This window comes from Pinus tabuliformis, chromosome 5_1, assembly GCF_031772625.1.
Source record: "Pinus tabuliformis cultivar Carrire ecotype Pingquan chromosome 5_1, CPIR1, whole genome shotgun sequence".
NCBI classification, from domain to species: Eukaryota; Viridiplantae; Streptophyta; class Pinopsida; order Pinales; family Pinaceae; genus Pinus; species Pinus tabuliformis.
In genome coordinates this window covers 198,380,782-198,396,887 of record NC_142305.1, presented here as the reverse complement: position 1 = coordinate 198,396,887, position 16,106 = coordinate 198,380,782, and positions in this window count along the sequence as shown.

The following is a 16,106-nucleotide window of genomic DNA, read 5'->3' as shown; positions in this document are numbered from 1 at the left end:
AGTACATAATTAATTAAATATCATTTTATTCCTTTCCTCACTATATATATTCTAATGTAAAAGTTGGATGCTTCAGTCATTTGTAACTTTTTAAAGTGAGGACCTTTCACTTGATATATTTCCATTGGAACTTAAAGGTGGTTGAATTTGTAGGATGGATAAGCAAGCTGAAATTTTGAGTGTAGTTATGTATAGAGTGGGAGCCAAATGGTAATAATATCCCACTAGAATTTAAATTAATGTTGTTGAATCTTGTTCAATTCACATTTAGATTGAAAGCATGGAACATTCTGAGGCATGGAAATGACACCTAAGTAACCTCTGGAAGTAATTTTGAAGATACAACAATGAAAAAATTGTTAGATAGAGTTGCACTGATAAGATCAAATGCATTTAATTCATCCTCTAATGACCAAAAAAGTAGGTCAATGAAACTCAAAAGTGTAGGTCATAGTGTAGAAGAAACTAAAAAGTTATAAATATAAAACAAAATAAAATAAATGACTGAAAGGAAGAAATACAAAAGACATGAGCATATACAAGCAGAGGGGATCTCAACATATTTCTCACTACAAGCTCTTAATACCTTGGACAATTTTAATAAGAAGTTTCATAAGAAGTATCAGCAGACTTGATCTAATTATAATGGTTATAGTAAAAGTGGTTGTGATATCTGATATCTAAGAGCAGAGATAACTTGCAACAAATATTTTTACGATGCTGGTATGATGCTGTCACAAAGGGTGTTGGGCCTCCAAAGAAGAGTGACATTGTTTAAGGTTTTTGTGCATGCTTTAGGATGAAAATAACATGCTCTACTTTGATCTAGAATCTGCAACAAGGGTAATATTACACTTGTTCACAGTGATTTATTACAATATCTATATTACCTTGCAATAAGGGTAATATTACACCCATTCACAGATTGAAACCTCTTTCGACTAAGGTTTAATTCTATTGCACTAAACCCATGATACCACAGGCTTGAATCATAAAACTCCAATAGAGAAAGATGTGGAAGGGTAGTCAACACTATCATTAGTAGCAGATTTCACCTTATAAAGCTCCCCAGAATCATAGTCACCTGGTTTGTGTTCATTTTCCACTGGAAAAATCTGTAATTTTTCATTAATCGTAGAAAAATTACATATTGTAGATGCCGTTGCATATGCTGTAACCTGAGTCACCATGGACTGTTGCAAAAATGACACAAAAACTATATACTGGCCAGATACACCACGTAGGGCGGTCTACCATAATATCAGTTGTAGAAGTCTGTTATAAGCCTGTTCATAAGCCACGCAGTGGCCTTTTCAAAATAGAAACTATTATATATGTCTATGTACATTTACAAAATTTTCATGTTTTTTAGTAGTAAATCAAAAAATCCAGTGATCAAGGGCTTATGACCCTTTGGTAGTGCTGGTCTATATATGGACGATGGAAATAGCAGTATTCATTTGACCCCCGCTGCTCTTGAATCATCCACTCTCCTTTGGGTAATGCCGAGGCCTCCTTGGATAGTTGGTTAGCACTGTTGTTATGCTCCCTGTAGATATGATTGCAAGAGATGTTGTTAAATTGTGCCTTGAAAATATTAACTTCATTCAATATATTACTGAGTGTGTGTATGTGACATGCAGTAATATCATTGAACCAGTTTATGATGATCTTTGAGTCTCCAAAAATATTTAAATTGATGCAATGGTGTCCCAAGGAGAAATGCAGTAGGTGTCGGAGGGTAATGAGTTCAGCGAAATTATTGGTTCCAACTCCTAAACCCATCTTGACTTTGTAGAAATGTTGATCACTGATATAAAGAATGAAACCTCCACCACAGCCCCGCTGATTAGCAGCGCCATCAAAGAACGCCCAAGGTGTGCTTTTGTCAATGATAGGAGGTGCATGTGGTCTGCGCTCTCTGGGTGGCAGAGGGTCGGGCATTTCATTATAAGCAGAGACTATACCAGCCGCAATGTGTGGCCAACACGCTGGTCTATTATCAAATATGGAACGATTATGGGCCAGCCAGATATACCAGCTGACAATCAAGGGGAGGCTCTGTAGTTTGGATCCCTTGTGTCTATTAGACCAGTCGTCCCAAGCTCTGCCAAGATCATTGCCAACCCATTTCCCAGTAAAATGAATGGAGGAGGATAAGATTTGCCAGAGAGTATGCAGGGCGGTGCAATGCAGAAAGAGGTGAGTAGTCGATTCAGATGAGCATTTGCATAGGATGCACCAGGATTCTATGAGAAAGGTGTTCCCCCATGGGCACTTTATCTCTAAGAATACACTAGAAGAATAATATGATTCGAGGCGGTGCTGTGAGTTTCCAAATATTTCTCCACCAACATGAAATCTGTTCCGGTCTTTTGTGGTGAATCAAGGATATATATCCTGACTTTGGAGAGTAGATACCATTCTCTGCATGACACCATACTAGTTCATCAGGGCCCTCTTTTATCCTGATGTGTGATTCAGATAGGGTAGATATGTATTCCTGCCATTCCTGGTGCCAATGTGGGGGTAGATCAAGTTGACGAGCAGATTTCCATGCCTGGGAAAATATGCCTGTATTTCGTTGATTAGCTATATTTGAAATTACCCTGATCTCATGGGAGTGAAGATACTGTATGAGATCTCTAAATAGCGAATGTCTTCCACCTCCTCCAATCCAAGGATCCAGACCTATACGAGCCAAGGGAACATCATTAATTCTCCAAACCAGATTGTCCCTGATATGAGGAAGGGAATGTAGCAGTGCCTTCCACACTAATGAGATGCCTGCGGTCAGCCAACTAGGCAGTCGAACCCAATCCATAATGTTCTGTGGCTAGATGTACTTATGATATGAGATAGAGGTCCATAGATTCTGACCAGTCAGCAGAGTCCAGCCCATTTTTGCAGCAAGGGCTTGCGCAAAAAGAGGGAGATATTTTAATCCCCATCCTCCCCATTTCTTTGGCATTGCAATCTTTTTCCAGCTAATCCAAGAAAAAATTCTTTTGTCTTGATTCCCATTCCAAAGATATCGATTGCACAGTTGCTGCAAACGAGATAGGATATTCCTGGGAATCCATGCAAGTGCCATCCAGAAAACTGGGGTGGCCTCCAGGACAGATTTGATAAGGACGAGCCTGCCAGCCTGGATAAATATCTATGACTCCAAATGGACAGTCTTTTCTCCAGTTTTGTAACAAGCCAGACCCAATCTGCAATCTTCTGACAGGTAGGTTTTAACCAAAATCCCAGATATTTGAGACCTCTATCCAAAGGGTGGATACAGTAAGGAAAAAGCTGATGTGCAAAATGGGATTCATGGATGGAGGTTCGAGCAAAAGTGATGGTAGATTTTGATTGATTAGCTAACATCCCGGTGGCAGACGAGAAAAGGAGGAGAATTTTGGAGAAAGTATGGGAATCCCGAATGCTACCATCCAACAAGATAAGCACATCATCCACAAATAGGAGATGAGTAAGAAAGCAATCATCAGAAATCTTGAGGCCACAGAGGTCTCCATCCCTCTTAGCCGATGCAATTAAACGATTGAGTCCCTCCATGACAATCAAGAAGAGGAGAGGAGATAGGGGGTAGCCTTGTCTTAGCCCCCTTTCAAAATGGAAGAAGTGAGAAGCCGAGCCATTTATGAGAACACTGAAAGTGGGGGTAGTAATACAGGCCATAATCCAAGTGATGAAATTATGAGGGAAACCCAAATGGGTGAGAAGCATCTTAATGTATAGCCAGTTGACCCGATCAAAAGATTTTGATAGGTCAATTTTGAGAATGATGCCCTTTTGGTGTCTAGTCCAGATTGAATGGATGGCTTCCTGAGCCGATCCAATGGCTTCATGAATCTGTCTGTGTTCAAGGAAGGCAAATTGTTGTGGTGCAATATGCCGGGAGAGAATAGGCCTGAGTCTGTTAGCAATGATCTTAGATATAATCTTGTATAGGCAGTTGCACAAGGATATAGGCCTATAATCATCGAAAGAGGATGGAGAATCAGACTTAGGAATGAGGGCAATGAAAGTCGAGTTGATGGCATTGTATAAAGATCCTGTAGTTCTACTCTCCTCCACAACTTTCAACAGATCCTGCCCCAAGATCTCATAGAAAGCAAGATAGAATTCAATGGTCTAGCCATCCGGGCTTGGACTCTTGTCCTTCTTGAACCATTTTAACGTGCTTTCAAGTTCCCCAGAAGTAACTGGTGCAAATAGCTCTTCTGCTTCTTCCTCATTGACAAATCTTGGGAAATGGCCAGCCACATTGATAATATCAGCAAGATTTGCTCCAGGAGGGCTCTTATAAAGGTTCCGAAAATGAGAAGAGCCAAGGTGGGAGAGCTTATTGAAAGAGTCAGCAAAGCCTCCCTCAGGTAGAGGAAGATTCCAAATGGTATTAGAAACCTTTCTCCCCTTTGCATAGTTTTGAAAAAATCTAGTGTTGTCATCACCAGCTTTCAGCCATATGGCTCTACTCCTTAATCTCAGGGATTCCTCTCGCTCCTTTAGTATGTGAGCCTTCTGATTTTCCAACTCAATCAAATGAGACTTATCTTCCATAGAAATGAATCCCAGACTTCTTTCATCAAGCAATGAGCTCAGCTCAGATTCGATTTGGACCAGTTGAGAGTTCTCCCTTATAAGATTCTCCCTAGCCCAATTTATAGAAAGGTGTTTGAGCTTGGATAGATTATTACAGAATCCTTTTGCCAAAGATTTAGCTCTATTAATCGGGTTGGCAGCCCAGAAATCTAAAACCAAACCAATGTAGGCAGGGTCCTGTAACCAAACATGGTTGAATTTAAAGGGGGCTTTAGGTTTATGGTGAGGTCCAAGGATCTCCAGATAGATAGGGGAATGATCCGATATGCCCCCTGAGCCCACCCATTGTTTGTAATGGTGCAGATGCTGTAAGAGAGGGCTCTTCATTAAAAATCTGTCTAGCCTACAAGCCAGTGCAGCTTCACCCACCCTTCTATTTCTCCAAGTGGAAGAAGGTTTGTGCATGGGAACATCTACAAAATTGGTATGTTCCAAAAGATTTGTCATGTACCTCGAGATAGCATCCACCTGTGCCAAAGACCCCCAAGATTCACTGAAACCCAAGGAAAAATTTAAATCTCCTCCAATGATAATGTGATCAGAAGCAAGGATCGAGAGAGTTAACAAATGTTGCCAGAAATGTTCCCTCTGATGACAGGGTCCATATACATTAACAATTCGAAGGTTATTTCCGAGCTCAGCCGAGAAAATATCAATGCCCATAAATCCAAAGCCCCCCCATGATGCATCAACCCTGATGGATCGAGGGTTGTATCCAATAGCAAGTCCCCAGATCTCCCTACAACATCCATAGCCAAGAAGGTCCAGCTCGGGGCAAGAGATTGCAGGGAGCGGGTGATGTGATCAGCCGGACCAAGGGTTTCTTGTAGCAGTATAATATCAATCAATTCCACCTCAAAAAGTCTCTGCAGGGCTAGTTTCTTGGAGGCACTAGCCATGCCCCTGCAGTTAAAAGACAGACACTTCATGGGGGAACTCCTCTCGGGGTATTCACAGCTCTAAGGACCCCATCAAGAGTGGATTGATGGCCAGAGGCTACCTCCACCCCAGCTCGCTTTATGGCTTTGGAGAGATCAGACTTCCTCCCCCAGGATGACAATGGAACCGAACCTGGAAGGGTGAGGCCTAATCCAGTCTGTCGAACCAGGGTACCATTTGCTAGGGTTCTGGAGCGGAGGAAATAATGATGTGAAGGTGAGACCCCGGAGGATGATGGCGAGATGGAGGAAGTAGAAAGTGATTGCAGAGAGGGGGCAGTAGTGGCGATAAGAGGAGGGGTCGACATAGTGCAGTGAGCCATGGAGGTATAAACAGAAGATGCAACAACAAATGTGCTATAATCTAAAGATGAGGTAGAAGGGATCAGAGGAATACCTGAAGCTTTCACAGCTTCAGCAGCGGCTCAAACCCTGGTCAACAACGGTGAGATCGGTCTGTGCACAGCCTCCACCGAATTGTGAATAGGAGAACTAGCTAAAGGGGTAGGACCCGAAACCAGAGGGCGTGAAATAACTGGTGAATTTATCCTGGATGGAGCAGGAGTTGCATTTGGGGTATCCTCTGACTTCCTATTAAGTGGGAAATCTTTGAAGATATGCCCCACCTTGTGGCAACGTCGGCAGCGAAACGGAACCCACTTGTAGTCCAAGATCTGGACCCTGATGTACTTTCCCCACTAAAGTGTAATCTTCTCCTCTAGACCCTCGCATGTGTCCAAGTGGACCAGAATACGGGCGAGGGTTTGATTTTTCGATTCCACAAAAGTATAGTCATGATCCAAATATGTGCCCAGAGCGTTTCCAATCCTGATAAAGACTTCCTCGCACCAGTACTGTAATGGAAGCCCTGGCAAGCGAACCCAAAGAGGTCCTGCCCTGATTTGTTCTCGCTTAGGGTCAAATAACAGACTCCACTGCTTGAGAAGGACCAGAGCCATCTCGATATGCCAGTACCTGGCAAGGACCAAATCAGTGTAGTTTTCCTTTGCAAAGTGTAAAGAGAACCACCCCTAGGCAGGATATGAACCTCAGGCAGTTCCTTCAGCAAACCACCCCATATCTCCTTAACCCATTGGGTCAGTCTGTTGGCCGAGTATGCTCTGCCATGCACATGCCCAACAAGCACTGTACTAGCCATAAAAGCAGCCTCCCCTATAGCAGAGGTCTCGCCGAATCTGATGGTGATATCCTTTGTAGTAGCCTTCACGCACTTGGTCTTCCTCTTGCCCGTGCGAGGAGCAGAAGGGTGGTCCACCAAAGGATTTGGGATGCCTTCCGGGGGAGAAAGTTTTGTAGATTTAACCTTCACCGCAGGGGTCTCAAAACAACCTGACGGCAGATGAGCTGAGGAAGGAGGGTTTGGAGCTTCAGAAACCGGGATGTCCACAGGGGGCACAGAGAAAAACGTCGAAATGGACGGATGAGGATCAAATGAGGGTGATGGGGGAGTGTTCACGGTTAATATGTGCAGGGTACCTGGAGAAAGAGGAGGGACATCCAAGGCAGATGATTCAATCGAGAGCGACCCAGAGAGAGGAGGCGCAGAGCAATGCCCAGGAAATGAGACCACCTGTGACGATAAGGGCGGTGCCGATTCAGGAGAAGGAAGTGAGGCAGATGCCGGCGAGGAGAAACAGGGGTTTCCAAAAATGACACGGTCTGGAAAGGGCTCCTCGGAATAATCAACCTCTTCAACCTCCATAGTGTCCCCCATGTTCCCAGCCAGAAATCGACAGCCGAAAGCGACGGGCAAGAAATGGAAATGGCGGGCAGCAACAGTCGGTGACGGTACTAGGCTCTAGCAGACTACAATAATTTGCAGTAAAACCCTAGGGTTTTACCCTAATCCTGCATGGACCACCTGGTTTGTGTTCATGTTTGAACATCAAATTAAAAAAAAATCATCCCATACAAAAATTCAATAAAATTCACCATTAAATTGAAATATATCTATATAAAAAAGTTACATATAATTTTTTCAATATTACCTTGTGAACAAGGTAATATTAAATAGTGATATTTGATAAAGCAGTGTTCACAGTGCTTTATAATTGCAATAGAGTCAATATCATTAATAATGACACAGTATCACCAGACTTGATATAAAAGAATAGAGTCTGTTTTTCCAATTCCATCCATAGGATGTCCTTTTCACAACACGAGGTAATGAAAGTAAAGAACAATGAGTAGCAACAAGGTGGTGATCAAGAGAAGATCTTAGATTTCCAATACACAAATCTCAACAACAACTTATTTTTTTCTCTTCTTTCTTAATTTATTATGTTAGTGAAGATTGCCTTCACATGTTTGCAATGTTTTAAAAACTAGCTAAACCAAAACCAACATGTTCAACCAGTTCAACCGTCAAAGTCACTAGACTAGATGTTGATTCAGTATGCAACTAATTGAGAAAATTGGCAAGGGTCCAAAAAACCAAAAAAGTGTAAAAATCGAGACAATATCGATAAAAAATGGCATCAGTTAGGCCAAAAAATCGTGATTTCACTATTTCCACGTAATAAAATCAAGATGTTTGCAACATTGGTTGAGACAACTAGTTCCCAAACTGAACCAATCCATACCCACCAGTGCAAATAAAAATGGAAATTATGAAAAGGCAAAAAATCCCTCCAAACCCTAAGTGAAAATTATATAATGATGCCCCCTATTTTCCTCACACCTTTTTGCTTCATCAATCACGAATGACTGGCATCTACAGAGTTGCAAGTAAAGAGATTTGATTCAAAATGAGATTAATCATGACAATCATTGGTATGTAGTTATTGATTGTAGGTTTTAGCCAATAGAAAGACTTCTTTTGGACTCGAGACACCATTTAGAGCCTTGATGTTTATGTATTTTGTTTCAAATATGTATTGCACTCGATGCCATTTTGTTACATTTACCCTTACATGCTATATAACATATAGTAACAAAAATGTGAAACCTTTTTCATATTTGGTGTCTAATAGTTTTGATTTACATTGTTGTACATTAATATATAGTTGTACATTAATATATAGTTTATATGACAATTTTCATCCTTTATGTATTTTTAGTAAACTAGTTTATTAGATGGTTCTACTCCAGCCTGACCATTGACCAGTTTCAACACCAATTCCAACTTCTAAAATATTGTTTGTTTGTCTTGATCAATACATTTGCAATGCAGTTCCTTGAAGCCAATCAAATATTGCATAGCACATATCTACTTAAATCTCGTGGATCTTCTAAGCATGATCTCTTTTTGTTAGTGTTAAACTAACATAAATGCATAGATACATATATATAGGTGTTCTAAATGCAAAATCTTCAAAAGGAATCCACATTATCGTTACCTTGACTCTAGGGTGTTGTATTTTAAAATTTTGGCAAGGTCTTGAAAGCTTTGTTGTTGGATGAATGATATTTTTTGTCTTTAAATTTGGATATTGGTTTATTTGTCATATTGTTGAAATATTCAAGGACAGTCATGTGCATATATCCACACAAGAGAATGTTTGAAACATCACTACAAACCTTATGCCACAAAAAGACAGTGGAATTCATGTCATTAGGCTCCTGCTTTCCTTTTCAGAATCCCTTGGAGACACAAGAATAAAACTCAACCAATACTTGGATATAAATGGTGTTTAATCAGAGGGATCCACTCAATACCATGCATCAGAAAATGGTGAAATCCTAAGGATGCTACTCAACCAATATTTTCATATAAATGATGTTTGATCAGATAGATTCCATAAATTAGCATGCATTAGACAATGGTGAAATCCCAAGTTTGTTGTAATATTTACACCCCATCTTCAAGGTTTTCATGTATAGAATGAGAAGATCTAATCACTTAGGTTGAGTGATCCAAAATGGTTTTTTGACAAAGTCAAAGTGGCTAGGAAAATTGAAGCCTCTTTCGACTAAGTTTTAATGCTATTGCACTAAACCCATGATACCACAGGCTTGACTCATAAAGCTCCAACAGAGAAGAGATGTGGAAGGGTAGTCAAAACTATCATCAATGGCACACTTCACCTTGTACAACTTCCCAGAATCATAGTCACCTAGTTTGTGTTCATGTTTGAACATAAAATTAAAAAAAAATCACCCCATACAAAAATTCAATAAAAGTCACCATTCAATTCAAATATATCTATATAAAAAAGTTACATATAATTTTTTTAATATAACATATATCAAATAATAAATATATTAAATTCAACATTTATAAAACATGATACATATAACTTAGTAATTGAAAAGAAAATATTCACAAGTTTTATTTATTATAGATTCAAAGATATGTTTAGGCCAAAGAATTTACAAAAATGAATTCACTAAAGATAAGCATTCAAGAATCTTTTGTTGAAAGAACTGGAACCAAATGAAAAAAGGTGAGTCTAAATGTATAGAAAAAAGGTTTCAATAAGTGGCACAAGTACAACGTAGTTCATAATATTGGAAAACTGGAGGAGTAGGTTAATGGACAAAAAGTTGCTACCAACAATAAGCATATAGAAAATGACTTGGATCACATCATTCCAAATGTAGATTTTTCAAGAAACATGAAGAGGAACCCCTCTTTGACCATAGATCTATATTAGCACGCTAAAGAAATGATAACTTGTCACATGGAATCAACCTCAAAGAATAACCCCCTATTGAATGGGATCAAGAGAAAGCTACAACAATTCAATAATGAATACTACTTGTTGAAAGCCCTCCAAGGTTCAAATCTTTGCTCCAAAAGCCAGGGATGAGAGATAGAGGAAGACCACGAGGCTAGAGAAGACCCCCACCATCCCATTTCCTTGAAGTGAATCAATAACATGAAGAATCTTAGGCCCCCCTCTCTATGAGGGCTTAGTTTATATTTTTTTTTTCTATTGTTCTAATAGCATATGATTTAGTGGCTATGAGCCAAGCTACATATAACACTAGCATGCCTTGTTTCTATTATATTTAGTGGAAAACAACCCAAATATACTTGGTATTACTTTATTTTGATTATATTATGAGACAATGGACAAGGGCCCAACACTAGTGTTATAAAACTTTGTTTGACTTGGCTTGATGGGCCTATTTGGTACCAAATAAGCCCTACTCAGCCAAGTAGATACATGATGACCCCATATAGAATCCAATAAAAAAATTCACTATTTAGTTAAAAATCTAAAAAAGTAAAGCATTAAACTGAGCAAGTTTCTATAAAGATATCTCCCAACGCTCTATTTGTCTAACACCTTTCTCACAGAGCATTTGTGACCATTTGCAGTTTTGGAGCAGAGCTAAAATCTTGAAGAGAAATGTGACGCTTGAGCTTGGTTTTGGTTTGAATTTTTTTAGGTTGTTTGCAATGGATTTAGGTAGCTTAATTAGGAGGCTATAATGTATCTTGAAGCTTGGAGGAGTTGTGGACCAAATTCTTGTGCTCACTGCCCATTATTTTCATTTCTAGGCATGTTTTCCCTCTCTTTAAATTGAAAATGTAGATCCTCTAAAATCTGTCCCTGTTTTTAATCTTCTTCTCTTCAAAATTCAAATATGTGTCTCTTTAAATTACAAATCAAAATCATATGAAATTTGTCCCTGTTTTGAATTTGACTCATAATTTTTAATTTGCACAGGTCTAGAATTATGCTACTTGGATTTCAGAAATCTAATGTTCTCTTTCAAACCTCAGATTGGAATTTTACCATGGTTTGCACCCTTAGAGTCAAATATTCTGTATGGATCCATGCTAATATGGATGATATGAAAATTTATTGCAAATAATGCAAGAAATGCATTAAGAAGGGCAAAGGGACTGGGAATTCATAGATTTAAGAACACTTGGATAGTATAAGAGGCCAAGTTTCCCCATGCATGGCCCCATTAGAGGAGATTGGACATATTAGATTTGAATTGCAAAATCAGCTTGTAAAATTTGAAGAAGACAAGGCTAGGCCAAAAGGAGATGGTTGTAGAATGTTTTTTTAGACTCGAAAGCCTATGTAGGTCATTTAGAGTCTCTTTGTTGCTGATATATATTGGACTCGGTGCCATTTTGAAACCTTTTTGATATATTTAGCTTTACATGGTATATGTATGTGTGCAATGAGTAGAGTTTTGCATATTATGTTTCAATGATTTCGAGTCTTATATATTTTTTGGTAAATTGAGTCATTGAAATAATATTAGTTCGAGTCTAGGTTTTCAAACATTGAGCAACACATACACAAACTTTCCAAACTTCGTATATGACATTATTCAAGCCAACGGACTTGATAGAGTATAAAGTAGTTTCAATGTGAGGGTTTCTCAACTGAATTTCAAATATCATTTAAAATTTTTGAGAATTAGTATATATGAAAAAAGGACCTACCATTTACTTATTAAGAAATAGGAAGAAACCAATGCACCATAATTAGGAAACTTCTCAAGAGGATGACACACTCAAAACAATGATTTATGTGCTTCTTGTTGCTCTTGTGCCCCTTACACTGTCTACGTAAACCATTCATACCTCGTAACTGAACTAGAAGGAAAAATGGTCTTTGTACCTCCACTGTACTAGTATCTAACTGATTTCGATTTGATTTCATTGGAATTTTTGGAACAACCTTTGAGGAAGCAATCTTCTCTTCCTTCCCAATATTTGTTGCATGACACTAAGGATTAAAGGACCATGCATCCTCATCAAACTTGACATCTCAATTGAAAACCATCTTCCATTTAGATGAAATATAGACTTTGTAAGTCTTATATGTCTCATTGTATCCAATCAAAGTACCCTTGAAACTAGATGATTCCAACTTGGTTCTTTTCTCGTGAATGATATGAATGTATACAAGACAACCAAAAACACCAAAATGTGATACTTTTGGTTTCTCACCAATGAAATTTGTTTATGATGTCTTATCCTTCAATATCTAGTGAGGTCACATCTTCGAAATGTAGATTTTTGTACAACATGCTTATGCCCAAAGAAAAATGGGCAGATCTATGCCATGGATCATTGCCTTGGAAGTCTCTATGATGGGCCTATTCTTCCACTTTATAACCACATTCTGATGTGTTTTGTAAGGCACTATCAACTCGCTCTTGATATCTACTTCCCTGCAAAAAGTGTCAAACTCTTTGGAGGTATATACTACTGCATTATCTGATCTCAACACTTTAATCTTCTCACATGTTTGATTTTTTTTACAAAAGCTTTAAACTCTCGAAACTTCCCAAAGATCTCATCCCTGGTATTCATGACATAAACACAAGGCTTCTAAGATAAATAAATGAATCATCAATTAATATTACCTAATAATGATATTTAAGTCATGGTTTCACATACATATGAAATTTTTCCTCCTTTTCAATTTGACACAGACTTTCTAATTTGCAAAAGTCTAGAGACATGCAAATCGGATTTTAGAAATCTAGTATTGCAACCTCTTTTTTGACAGGATGCCAAAGTCCATGCTCCTTCAAAAGAAAATGCAACTAACACATACAAGCAACAAAATTGGAGGGGCCTTTTAATAAGTCTTCATATTTGAGATTAAATGTAGCTACATTGTCACTTCTACAACACAAAGCTAAACAAAACAAAGAAGAAACCTTCAGTAAACTATCATAAGTCCAGAATGGATCTTGGACATCCCATGCTTAAAACCTTATAACAAAACTTCCCTATCCTAGGTAGTAGCTCTACTATCCATATACATGGAATCCTATAAAATTTTAGAACGTTCTCTCATACCATGTTAAATTTGCAGATCATGGTAAGCAGAGCTACAACACATTGATCTACAAATACATATGATTTATGAAAAACAAATACAACTCTCAAACTCTCAAACTTACAACTATCATCACATTAAATAAGAAAAAAAAAATACACAATGAAAGTCCTAAAACTAGAATACCTCACTTTACTCTCATGACCTACTTTTATAACCATAGCAAAGGGTCATGAGTTATAGTCAAGTTTGGACTAAATCTGTCCTAGTTCCTAGCCTGCATGGAAAATCATGCTAGAGAAAGAAATGCACCCCAAATGCATGCACCTTCCTACTCTAGACTCATATGTTGGGCTACCATTGATCCAGGTGGATATTGGTGGCCACTTGCAAATTCCACTTCGACCCCCACCATTGCTTCTTTCATTTTTTTCAGTTTCCTTAATTGTAGTATAGTTTACTATTTTTAGCAGTTTTTTGGGTCGTAAACTTCCAGAGTCATTTTGAGGCCCTAAACGATGTTTTTTTGGAAATCTACTGCGAACAATTTTTTTTTTTTAAATTGTATTTTTTGTCGAAGTCCTCGGAGAGATCTTTCCAACGGGTTATCATGCACGTCAAACAAAGATAATAGGACAAAGTCATGACCTCGGGAAGTTGGCTGTCCAACTCACCCCAATGGGGCCCATAAACTCTTGGTGTTACATCTCCTTGGGTTAGGGTTTTGGTTGTTTAGGGTTTGCTCTTATTGTTCAATAATAGAAAGGCCCTAGAGCCTCATTGTAGTTCAGTTCAGAGGCATGTAGCTGCGACATCTCTTCTCAGAGATAAGCTAACATCGCCCTAGTTGGTGTATTTCCATTTATGTTTGTAAGCATATTTTAGTATTTTACATTAATGAAATGAAGTATTATTTCCATTTCATCTCCGTGTTTATGGTTATCTATGTAATTTGTTGCATTCCTGTTTAAATCCGGATCAACCATGCCAATAAAATTGTGTTAAAACAACTTTCCAAATATATCTAATATGTTTTTAACTTCTTATAAAATAATTATTTTTCTAGTTTTAATAAAGGAACCTGTTCTAGTTCTGGAAAACCCATAAACGAAATAAAACTTGCTCAGAGTAGATCAACTATTGAAAAATTTTCAACTGTCTACATCAAACAAATATGCCTCAGTTGTAGGTTTTTCTAGTGCACCCTCCACCATCTTGGATCTAAAGTTACAAAATATGTGCGGCTAAAGGTACGTTGTGAAGACACTTTCAGAGTAATCAAGTAGATATTCTAACAATTTGGAGATTTATCACTTTTATTCTCTTCTTATTGCCTCTATTCACTATATCTTACATGCCATACCCTTTAGAATCCTAATTTCAAGAATTAAGTGAAATGAATCCCAATAAATTGAGGATGGACTTGAAGTTTAGGGAATGTTTATGTGGTTCACAGTCCTTGGAGAATGGTAACTGTTACATCTAAGGAGTATTTTTACCATGTATATACTCCCAAAGGAGTCACCTCCTATCAGATGGAAAAAGATTTTCTACCAACAACAAGCATATATAAAAAGACTTGGCTCACATTATCCCCAATGCACAGTTTTCAAGAAACAAGAAGAACAACCCCTCTTTGACCATAGATATATAATAGCATGCCAAAGAAATGATAGCATGTCACATGGATTCAGCCTTAAAGAAGAACCCCCTATTCAATGGCATGAAGGGAAATATACAACAATTCAATGATGAATACTACTTGTTGAAAGCCCTCTAAGGTTCAGAGCTTGCTCCAAAAGCTAGGGATGAGAGACAAATGGAAAACCACAAGGTTGGAGAAGACCCCAACCATCCAAATTCCTTGAAATGAATAAATAACATGAAGAATCTTAGGTACCCCTCTCTATGAGGGTTATATATATATATATATATATATATATATATATATATATATATATATATATATATATATATATTTATATTGTTTTAATAGCATAGGATTTTGTGGCTAGGTTCCAAGCTACATACACCACTGGCATGTCTTGCTCCTATTATATTTAGTGGCCAACTGTTATAGACATATTTGGGCACTGCAACCCCAATCACATATGTCCATAAACCAAGGGCTTCTAAGTCCCTAAAAGTGTTGTTTCATACCCTAAAGGAACAAGGTCAACTGATTACATCATCTCCCAGAAGTTTTCCATGAAAAACTGCTCAGAACTGGTCAAAACTAGATCATCTCACTTGCTCCATGGCCAAGGTGCAATGCATCTCACCTACTACACACGGGAGGTGCGATGCATACTGGAAAGTCCTTCTATAGGGTGCGATGAGCGAGAATAGACAAGTGGAATATACAATTTGCTAAGTGGATGATCAAGGAATCTTCTAGAAACTTCTCATATGACACTTGCCAGAATTCGCCCAGGGATGAGTAAGAGATCAATGAAATCTCCAATTGGAACCAAGAACTCTCAGTGGAATGACACTAATAAAAAACCCAGAGCTGACTCACCCCCTGCAAATATCTATAAATGGATCCCTCATCCCAGAGATCCAAAGGTTGGAATTGGGTAATTTGCAAAGAGGTGCTGCTGGTTTCTCTTTGAAGACATTGTTGGGTGATCTTGCTTTGTGTGAGGTGAAGAGGGCTTTCAAGCTGGGAGGATGGCATTGGGTCAGACCAAGTGGTTGTAATCCTCTCTTCTACGACTTTTACTAATAAAGCTATTTGAGTTTCCTCCATATTCTTGTGTATTTCTGAATATTGTGTTGATATATGCATTTGTATGGTCAATATATATCTGATCCTATATTATTT